Below are 12472 nucleotides of genomic sequence, written 5' to 3'. Positions count from 1 at the left end.
GATTATTCCGGACAGCAATTTCACTAAACGTATTCCCTAAGTGCAATGGTTGTTTATATACAAGGGATATATTAACATGATCTATCTATTTATGGTAAGCGATCTAACTTGTTAAGTTACTGCGGTATACCTCGCATTGACATGTCAGTTAAGCAACGACAGACATCAGCATAACATATGGTGGATCAATCCTCCAATGAGATTTGTTCAATAAATGTCAATGTAAACAACAACGCCCATTTTTGGACGCAGCGTGACGTTTTGAATTCCAATCCTTCTATGTACCCTATCACCAGTTACTTCTGTGACTGACATTTGTATGAGCCAATGAAAATGTAACTCTGGCAATCAAGGGACATCCACTCCAACACCGGAGGAGAGTCTTAATGACTCATAAATAGAGCATTTTGCAGCAGCTCCACACCCCTCTGAGGAAGCGTTTTTTGTGAAACGTACGTCAGGGGTCCTGGGGATAAGCTTTGTCTTTCCCCTTCCTTTTAATTTGCTCACCTTAGTTGATCTGGTAAAAATGCAGCTTTAATAGATTGTTAAAAGTTAAAATTTAAAATAGCCCTCGGATTGTAAGGGCTTAGCTTACTACTATAATCTTTGCTGCTTGATACCAGTGATACTGATTTCAGATTAAAATTTAAAAATCTTAGTTCAACTTAGGTGCAGTGTTTTTAATCTTTAGCTTCTGCTAAGTGTATGTGTGGTTAAATTTTGATTTAATAAACTTTAGTGTGTGAATGATGATACATTTTTTTCTAAAGTAAAACTACTTAGCTTTGATTCAGTTAGGGCAATAGTGGAAATTTCCTTCACAGATTTAAGTTACCTACCTCTACTTGTAAGCCTATTTACAATTATTTATTAGTTGTGTTCTGTCCTTAACTTTAAATCTGTGGCAGGAGATCTCTGTGGTTAGGAGACTATAAAACTCAAATTGGGCCACCTGCCCTTAACCACTGAATCTCTTGTTATAATATACTTTGCCCTACCCCCACCCTCTCACTCTAAACAGTACAGTTACACTCATAGTAACACTGTCTAGTAATAAAATATAAAAAAAATAATATTCAACACAAAAGTTACAAGGACTCAAAGATACGAGATCTGGGTGTTAGAAAAAAAAAGCAGACAAAGAGATTTTACAATGACATATATACATATACATAGAGAAACATGGATTTATATATATAGACATATGTTTAACTATGGAGATTATGAAAATATACATTACAATCTTATGCATATTAAACAATATCTCAGAGGGATTTTCAAAGAGATATTCGCATATATATCTCGCTATAAATAGATAGTCCAAAAATCATCACATATATAGAGAAATATTTATTTATAAATATATAGAGCATATTCTGTTAAGAAAACATTATCACAATATGAAATAATCGCATTCGTAGAGAATACGTCATGTGCTTTGTGCAACAGATTAGGGTTTTAATGGTTTTTTTTTCCTATTTGTCTTCTCCATTGACTTCTATGGGGGAATACAAGAACGCACACACGATTTGGCTTTTTGGATTACGCGAGTTAATAAGTGAAAAATATTTTTTTTTGCAACTTGTAATATCTGTGCAACCCCAAATGCAAGAAATCCATAACGCACAATCGGCTAGATTACGAGTCTTGCGTTAGGGTTAAAAAGCAGTGCTGAGAGGTCCCAACGCTGCTTTTTAACGCCCGCTGGTATTACGAGTCTGGCAGGTACAGTTGTACCGCTCACTTTTATTCCGTGACTCAAGCTTACCGCAAATCCCCTTACGTCAATTGCGTATCCTATCTTTTTAATGGGACTTGCCTAACGCCGGTATTACGAGTCTTGGAAGAAGTGAGCGGTAGACCCTCTCCTGTCCAGACTCCTACGGCATTTAAAAGTCAGTAGTTAAGAGTTTTATGGGCTAACGCCGTAACATAAAACTCTTAACTAAAGTGATAAAAAGTATACTACCACCCATAAATTACCTATTAACCCCTAAACCGAGCCCACCCCCACATCAGAAACACTTTTATAAAATCTAATATATATAATATAAAGCCTAATCTGCTGACCGGACATCACAGCCACTTTAATAAATATATTAACCCCTAATCCGCCGCAATCCCGCCTCACAAACACTAGTTTAATTTTATTAACCCCTAATCTGCTGTCCCTAACATCGCCGCCATGTATCTACATTTATTAACCCCTAATCTGCCCCCCAACGTTGCTGCTACTATATTAAAGGTATTAACCCCTAAACCTAAGTCTAAACCTAATCCTAACCCCTCCTACCTTAAATAGAATTTAAAATAATCTAAATAAAATTACAACAATTAAATAAATTAGTCCTATTTAAAATTAAATACTTACCTGTAAAATAAACCGTAAGCTAGCTACAATAAAACCAATAGTTACATTGTAGCTAGCTTAGGGTTTATATTTATTTTACAGGCAACTTTGTATTTATTTTAACTAGGTAGAATAGTTATTAAATAGTTATTAACTATTTAATAACTACCTAGTTAAAATAAATACAAATTTACCTGTAAAATAAATCCTAACCTAAGTTACAATTACACCTAACACTACACTATCATTAAAAAATTACCTAAACTACCTACAATTAAATACAATTAAATTAAATAAACTAAAGTACTAAAAACAACAAACACTAAATTACAGAAAATAAAAAAATAATTACAGTTTTTAAACTAATTACACCTACTCTAATCCCCCTAATTCAATAAAAAAGCCCCCCCAAAATAATAAAATTCCCTACCCTATACTAAATTACAAATAGCCCTTAAAAGGGCCTTTTGCGGGGCATTGCCCCAAAGTAATCAGCTCTTTTACCTGAAAAAAAGACAATACCCCACCCCAACATTACAACCCACCACCCACACACCCAACCCTACTCTAAAACCCACCCAATCCCCCTTAAAAAAACCTAACACTACCCCCTTGAAGATCACCCTACCTTGAGCCGTCTTCACCCAACTGGACACAAGAGGTCCTCCAAGCGGCAGAAGTCTTCATCCAGACAGCATCTTCTATCTTCATCATCCGGAGCAGAGTAGGTCCATCTTCAATCCAGCTGACGCGGAGCCATCCTCTTCAAAGTCCAAGTGAAGAATTAAGGTTCCTTTAAATTACATCATCCAAGATGGCTTCCGTTTAATTCTGATTGGCTGTTAGGATTCTATCAGCTAATCGGAATTAAGGTAGGAAAAATCCTATTTGCTGATGCAATCAGCCAATAGGATTGAGCTCTCATTCTATTGGCTGATTGGAACAGCCAATAGAATGCAAGCTCAATCCTTGGAGGTCCTCTTCTGCCCGGATCGGATAAAGACTTCTGCCCCTCTGGAGGTCCACTTATGCCCGGCTGGGTGAAGACGGCTCAAGGTAGGGTGATCTTCATGGGGATAGTGTTAGGTTTTTTAAGGGGGGATTGGGTGGGTTTTAGAGTAGGGTTGGGAGTGTGGGTGGTGGGTTGTAATGTTGGGCGGGGGGTATTGTCTTTTTTTTTTAGATCAAAGAGCTGATTACTTTGGGGCAATGCCCCGCAAAAGGCCATTTTAATGCTATTTGTAATTTAGTATAGGGTAGGAAATTTTATTATTTTGGGGGGCTTTTTTATTTTATTAGGGGGATTAGAGTAGATGTAATTAGTTTAAAAAAAAATATTTTTTTTTTATTTTCTGTAATTTAGTGTTTGTTGTTTTTCGTACTTTAGTTTATTTAATTTAATTGTAATTAATTGTAGGTAGTTTAGGTAATTTATTTAATGATAGTGCAGTGTTAGGTGTAATTGTAACTTAGGTTAGGATTTATTTTACAGGTAAATTTGTATTTATTTTAACTAGGAAGTTATTAAATAGTTAATAACTATTTAATAACTATTCCAACTAGTTAAAATACATACAAAGTTGCCTATAAAATAAATATAAACTCTAAGCTAGCTACAATGTAACTATTAGTTATATTGTAGCTAGCTTAGGGTTTATTTTATAGGTAAGTATTTAGTGTTAAATAGGATTAATTTATTTAATTGTAGTAATATTTAAGTTAGGGGGTTAGGTTTAGACTTAGGTTTAGGGGTTAATAACTTTAATATAGTAGCGGCGACGTTGGGGGGGAGCAGATTAGGGGTTAATAAATGTAGTTAGGTTGCAGCGATGTTGGGAGGCAGATTAGGGGTTAATAAATATAATGTAGGGTTAGGCGATGTTGGGGGCAGCATATTAAGGGTTCATAGGGATAATGTAGGTGGCGGCGGTGTCCAGAGCAGCAGAGTAGGGGTTAATAATTATAATGTAGGTGGCAACAATGTCGGGGATGGCAGATTAGGGGTTAATAAGTGTAAGATTAGGGGTGTTTAGACTCAAGGTTCATGTTATGGTGTTAGGTGTAGACATAAAATTCCTTTCCCCATAGGAAACAATGGGGCTGCGTTAGAAGCTGGATGCTGCTTTTTTGCAGGTGTTAGGTTTTTTTTCAGCCGGCTCAGCCCCATTGTTTCCTATGGGGAAATCATGCACGAGCACATTTAGCCAGCTTACTGCTACCATAAGCAACGATGGTGGAGCTAAATTTTGCTCTACGCTCACCTATTTGCGGATAACGCCGGGTTGAAAAAAACCTGTAATACCAGCATTGTCTTAAGGTAGCGTAAAAAAAGGCTTGTTAGCAACGCACCCCTGTTACCACAAAACTCGTAATATAGGCGACTGTGTTTTTGCAAATGCGAAAAAGAGATTTTCTGTGCGACTTATAATCTTGCCCATAGTGTCTAAAAAAATCAGTGTATATTTTTTATAAAGTGAAAGACATAACAGATTAACTGGATGCTCAATAAAGCCAAGATTAAAATCAATGATACAATGTAAAAACAATGTACAATGTAAAACAATGATACACTGTAAAAACAATGATACAATGTAAAAACAATGATACAATGTAAAAACAATGATACAATGTAAAACAATGATACAATGTAAAACAATGATACAATGTAAAAACAATGATACAATATAAAACAATGATACAATGTAAAACAATGATACAATGTAAAAACAATGATACAATATAAAACAATGATACAATGTAAACCAATGATACAATGTAAAATCAATGATACAATGTAAAATCAATGATACAATATAAAACAATGATATAATGTAAAAACAATGATACAATGTAAAAACAATAATACAATGTAAACAATTATACAATGTAAAACAATGATACAATGTAAAACAATGATACAATGTAAAAACAATGATACAATGTAAAACAATGATACAATGTAAAAACAATGATACAATATAAAACAATGATACAATGTAAAAACAATGATACAATGTAAAACAATGATGCAATGTAAAAACAATGATATAATGTAAAAACAATGATGCAATGTAAAACAAGGATACAATGTAAACCAATGATACAATGTAAAAACAATGATACAATATAAAACAATGATACAATGTAAAACCAATGATACAATGTAAAAACAATGATACAATGTAAAACAAAGATACAATGTAAAACAATGATGCAATGTAAAAACAAAGATAAAATGTAAAACAATGATACAATGTAAAACAATGATACACTGTAAAAACAATGATACAATGTAAACCAATGATACAATGTAAAAACAATGATACAATGTAAAAACAATGATACAATGTAAAAACAATGATACAATGTAAAACAATGATACAAAGTAAAACAATGATACAATGTAAAAACAATGATACAATGTAAAAACAATGATACAATGTAAAAACAATGATACAATGTAAAACAATGATACAAAGTAAAACAATGATACAATGTAAAAACAATGATACAATGTAAAACAATTATACAATGTAAAACAATGATACAATGTAAAACAATGATACAACGTAAAAACAATGATACAATGTAAAAACAATGATACAATGTAAAACAATGATACAAAGTAAAACAATGATACAATGTAAAAACAATGATACAATGTAAAAACAATGATACAATGTAAAAACAATGATACTATGTAAAAACAATAATACAATGTAAAACAATGATACAATGTAAAAACAATGATACAATGTAAAATAATGATACCATGTAAAACAATGATACAATGTAAAAACAATGATACAATGTAAAAGAATGATACAATGTAAAAGAATGATACAATGTAAAAACAATGATTCAATGTAAAAACAATGATTCAATGTAAAAACAATGATTCAATGTAAAAACAATGATACAATGTAAAAACAATGATACAATGTAAAAACAATGATACTATGTAAAAACAATAATATAATGTAAAACAATGATACAATGTAAAAACAATGATACAATGTAAAACAATGATACAATGTAAAACAATGATTCAATGTAAAAACAATGATACAATGTAAAAACAATGATACAATGTAAACAATGATACAATGTAAAAACAATGATACAATGTAAAAACAATGATACAATGTAAAAACAATGATACAATGTAAAACAATGATACAATGTAAACCAATGATACAATGTAAAACAATGATACAATTTAAAACAATGATACAATGTAAAAACAATGATACAATGTAAGAACAACGATACAATGTAAAAACAATGATACAATGTAAAACAATGATACAATGTAAAAACAATGGTATAATGTAAAAACAATGATACAATGTAAAACAATGATACAATGTAAAAACAATGATACAATATAAAACAATGATACAATGTAAAAACAATGATACAATGTAAAACAATGATACAAAGTAAAACAATGATACAATGTAAAAACAATGATACAATGTAAAAACAATGATACAATGTAAAACAATGATACAAAGTAAAACAATTATACAATGTAAAACAATGATACAATGTAAAACAATGATACAATGTAAAACAATGATACAACGTAAAAACAATGATACAATGTAAAAACAATGATACAATGTAAAACAATGATACAAAGTAAAACAATGATACAATGTAAAAACAATGATACAATGTAAAACCAATGATACAATGTAAAAACAATGATACTATGTAAAAACAATAATACAATGTAAAACAATGATACAATGTAAAAACAATGATACAATGTAAAATAATGATACCATGTAAAACAATGATACAATGTAAAAACAATGATACAATTAAAAGAATGATACAATGTAAAACAATGATACAATGTAAAAACAATGATTCAATGTAAAAACAATGATTCAATGTAAAAACAATGATACAATGTAAAAACAATGATACAATGTAAAAACAATGATACTATGTAAAAACAATAATATAATGTAAAACAATGATACAATGTAAAAACAATGATACAATGTAAAACAAATATACAATGTAAAACAATGATTCAATGTAAAAACAATGATACAATGTAAAAACAATGATACAATGTAAACAATGATACAATGTAAAAACAATGATACAATGTAAAAACAATGATACAATGTAAAACAATGATACAATGTAAACCAATGATACAATGTAAAACAATGATACAATTTAAAACAATGATACAATGTAAAAACAATGATACAATGTAAGAACAACGATACAATGTAAAAAAAATGATACAATGTAAAAACAATGATACAATGTAAAAACAATGGTATAATGTAAAAACAATGATACAATGTAAAACAATGATACAATGTAAAAACAATGATACAATGTAAAAACAACAATACAATGTAAAACAATGATTCAATGTAAAAACAACGATACAATGTAAAAAATGATTCAATGTAGAAACAATGATACAATGTAAAAACAATGATACAATGTAAAAACAATGGTATAATGTAAAAACAATGATACAATGTAAAAACAATGATACAATGTAAAACAATGATACAATGTAAAACAATAATACACTGTAAAAACAATAATACAATGTAAGAACAATGATACAATGTAAAAACAATGATACAATGTAAAAACAATGATTTAATGTAAAACAATGATACAATGTAAAAACAATGATACAATGTAAAACAATGATACAATGTAAAAACAATGATACAATGTAAAAACAATGATACAATGTAAAACAATGATACAATGTAAAAACAATGATACAATGTAAAACAATGATACAATGTAAAAACAATGATACAATGTAAAAACAATGATACAATGTAAAACAATGATACAATGTAAAAACAATGGTACAATGTAAAAACAATGATACAATGTAAAAACAATGGTACAATGTAAAACAATGATACAATGTAAAAACAATGATACAATGTAAAAACAATGATACAATGTAAAAACAATGATACAATGTAAAAACAATGGTACAATGTAAAACAATGATACAATGTAAAAACAATGATACAATGTAAAAACAATGATACAATGTAAAAACAATGATACAATGTAAAAACAATGGTACAATGTAAAACAATGATACAATGTAAAAACAATGGTACAAAGTAAAACAATGATACAATGTAAAACAATGATACAATATAAAAACAATGATACAATGTAAAACAATGATACAATGTAAAAACAATGATACAATGTAAAAACAATGATACAATGTAAAAACAATGGTACAATGTAAAACAATGATACAATGTAAAAACAATGGTACAATGTAAAACAATGATACAATGTAAAACAATGATACAATATAAAAACAATGATACAATGTAAACCAATGATACAATGTAAAAACAATGATACAATGTAAAACAATGATACAATATAAAAACAATGATACAATGTAAAACAATGATACAATGTAAAAACAATGATACAATGTAAAAACAATGGTACAATGTAAAACAATGATACAATGTAAAACAATGATACAATATAAAAACAATGATACAATGTAAACCAATGATACAATGTAAAAACAATGATACAATGTAAAACAATGATACAATATAAAAACAATGATACAATGTAAAACAATGATACAATGTAAAAACAATGATACAATGTAAAACAATGATACAATGTAAAAACAATGATACAATGTAAAAACAATGATACAATGTAAAACAATGATACAATGTAAAACAATGATACAATGTAAAAACAATTTTTAAAGAGCCAACAGATTCCGCTGCGCTGACTCTGTATATATACTGTATATATATTATTATTCTTCTTCTTTATTTATAAAGAGCCAACAGATTCCGCTGTGCTGACTCTGTATATATACTGTATATATTATTATTATTATTATTATTCTTTATTTATAAAGAGCCAACAGATTCCACTGTGCTGACTCTGTATATATACTGTATATATATTATTATTATTCTTCTTTATTTATAAAGAGCCAACAGATTCCGCTGCGCTGACTCTGTATATATACTGTATATATTATTATTATTATTATTATTATTATTATTATTATTCTTTATTTATAAAGAGCCAACAGATTCTGCTGCACTGACTCTGTATATATACTGTATATATTATTATTATTATTATTATTATTCTTTATTTATAAAGAGCCAACAGATTCTGCTGCACTGACTCTGTATATATACTGTATATATTATTATTATTATTATTATTATTCTTTATTTATAAAGAGCCAACAGATTCTGCTGCACTGACTCTGTATATATACTGTATATATTATTATTCTTCTTTATTTATAAAGAGCCAACAGATTCCGCTGCGCTGACCCTGTATATATACTGTATATATTATTCTTCTTCTTTATTTATAAAGAGCCAACAGATTCTGCTGCACTGACTCTGTATATATACTGTATATATATTATTATTATTCTTTATTTATAAAGAGCCAACAGATTCCGCTGCGCTGAATCTGTATATATACACTGTATATTATTCTTCTTCTTAATTTATAAAGAGCCAACAGATTACGCTGCGCTGACTCTGTATATATACTTTATATAAACATCAACTCTACCTGTGCCGTAAGACAATTTTAAGTTTTGGTAATCTCTGTATAATGGCTAAGTACAAAAAATATCATAACAATCGGCCAGATTATGAGTTTTGCGTTAGGAGCTGTGCGGTGCTGATGAGCAGTTTCTCTCACCGCTCACTTACCTACAGCGCTGGTATTACGAGTGTTTACAAACCCGGCGTTAAAAGGCAAGAAGTGAGCATTGAGCAAAATTGTGCTCCTTACCGCACTTCAATACCAGCGCTGCTAAAATCAGCAGTGAGCTGGTTGTACGTGCTCGTGCACGATTTCCCCATAGGAATCAACGGGGAGAGCCGGCTGAGAAAAAAGTCTAACACCTGCAAAAAAGCAGCGTAAAACTCAGTAACGCAGCCCCATTGATTCCTATGGGGAAATAAAATTTCTGTTTCTACCTAACACCCTAACATGAACCCCGAGTCTAAACACCCCTAATCTTCTGCCCCTAACATCATCACCACCTACATTATATTTTTAACCCCTAATCTACCGCTCCGGTCATCGCTGACACTATAATAAACATATTAACCCCTAAACCACCGCACTCCCGCATCGCAAACATTAGTTAAATATTATTAACCCCTAATCTGTCGTCCCTAACATCGCCGCCACTATACTAAATGTATTAACCCCTAATATTATGACCTAAATAATTCCTATTTAAAACTAAATACTTACCTGTAAAATAAATCCTAAGCTAGCTACACTATAACTAATAGTTACATTGTAGCTATCTTAGGGTTTATTTTTATTTTACAGGCAAGTTTGTATTTATTTTTACTAGGTAGAATAGTTATTAAATAGTTATTATCTATTTACTAACTACCTAGCTAAAATAAATACAAAAGTACCTGTAAAATAAAACCTAACCTAAGTTACACTAACACCTAACACTACACTACAATTAAATAAATTACCTAAAATAAATACAATTAAATAAATTAAATTAGCTAAAGTACAAAAAAAAAAACTAGATTACAGAAAATAAAAAACAAATTAAAGATCTTTAAACTAATTACACCTAATCTAATAGCCCTATCAAAATACAAATAAGCCCACCCAGAATAAAAAAAACCCTAGCCTAAACTAAACTATCAAAACCCTAAAAGGGCCTTTTGCGTGGCATTGCCCCAAAGAAATCATCTCTTTTACCTGTAAAAAATAAATACAAACACCCCCCAACAGTAAAACCCACCACCCACACAACCAACCCCCCAAATAAAAACCTAACTAAAAAAACCTAAGCTCCCCATTGCCCTGAAAAGGGCATTTGGATGGGCATTGCCCTTAAAAGGGCAGTTAGCTCTTTTGCGGCCCAAAGCCCTAACCTAAAAATAAAACCCACCCAATACACCCTTAAAAAAACCTAACACTAACCCCTTGAAGATCAACTTACTGTTCTGAAGAACGGACATCCATCCGCAAGTAGGTGGCAGAAGTCTTCATCCAAATGGGTCGAAGTCCTCAATGAAGCCGGGAGAAGTCTTCATCCAAGTCGGGTGAAGTGGTCCTCCAGACGGGCAGAAGTCTTTATCAAAACGGCATCTTCTATCTTCATCCATCCGACGTGGAGCGGCTCCATCTTCAAGACATCCGACGCGGAGCATCCTCTTCATCCGGAGTCGTCTTACTGAAGGAAGGTACCTTTAATTGACGTCATCCAAGATGGCATCCCTTAGATTCCGATTGGCTGCTAGAATTCTATCATTTAATCGGATGTTCCAATCAGCCAATAGAATGCAAGCTCAATCCTATTGGCTGATTGCATCAACCAATAGGATTTTTCCTACCTTAATTCCGATTGGCTGATAGAATTCTATCAGCCAATTGGAATTGAAGGGACGCCATCTTGGATGACGTCACTTAAAGGAACCGTCATTGTTGAAGAAGACGTCGGATGAAAAGGATGGTCCAGCGTCAGATGTCTTGAAGATGGAGCTGCTCCGCGCCGGATGGATGAAGATAGAAGATGCTGTCTGGATGAAGACTTCTGCCCGTCTGCAGGACCACTTCTGCCCGTCTGGAGGACCACTTCTGCCGGCTTCGTTGAGGACTTCGGCCCGGTTGGGTGAAGACTTCTCATGGTCGGGTGATCTTCAAGGGGTTAGTGTTAGATTTTTTTAAGGGGGGATTGGGTGGGTTTTAGAGTAGGGTTTGTTGTGTGGGTGGTGGGTTCTAATGTTGGGGGGTTTTGTGATTTTTTTTTACAGGTAAAAGAGCTGATTACTCTGGGGCAATGCCCCGCAAAAGGCCCTTTTAAGGGCTATTTGTAATTTAGTGTAGGGTAGGGCTTTTTTTATTTTGGGGGGGGCTTTTTATTTTGTTAGGGGGATTATATTAGGTATAATTAGTTTAAAAATCTTGTAATTTGTTTATTATTTTCTGTAATTTAGTGGGTTGTTTTTTTTTGTAAATTAGATAATTTTATTTAATTGTATTTAGTTTAGGGAATTAATTTAATTATAGTGTAGTGTTAGGTGTTAGTGTAACTTAGGTTAG

This window comes from Bombina bombina, chromosome 8, assembly GCF_027579735.1.
Source record: "Bombina bombina isolate aBomBom1 chromosome 8, aBomBom1.pri, whole genome shotgun sequence".
Lineage (NCBI taxonomy): Eukaryota > Metazoa > Chordata > Amphibia > Anura > Bombinatoridae > Bombina > Bombina bombina.
Note: the sequence above shows the minus strand (reverse complement) of the source record.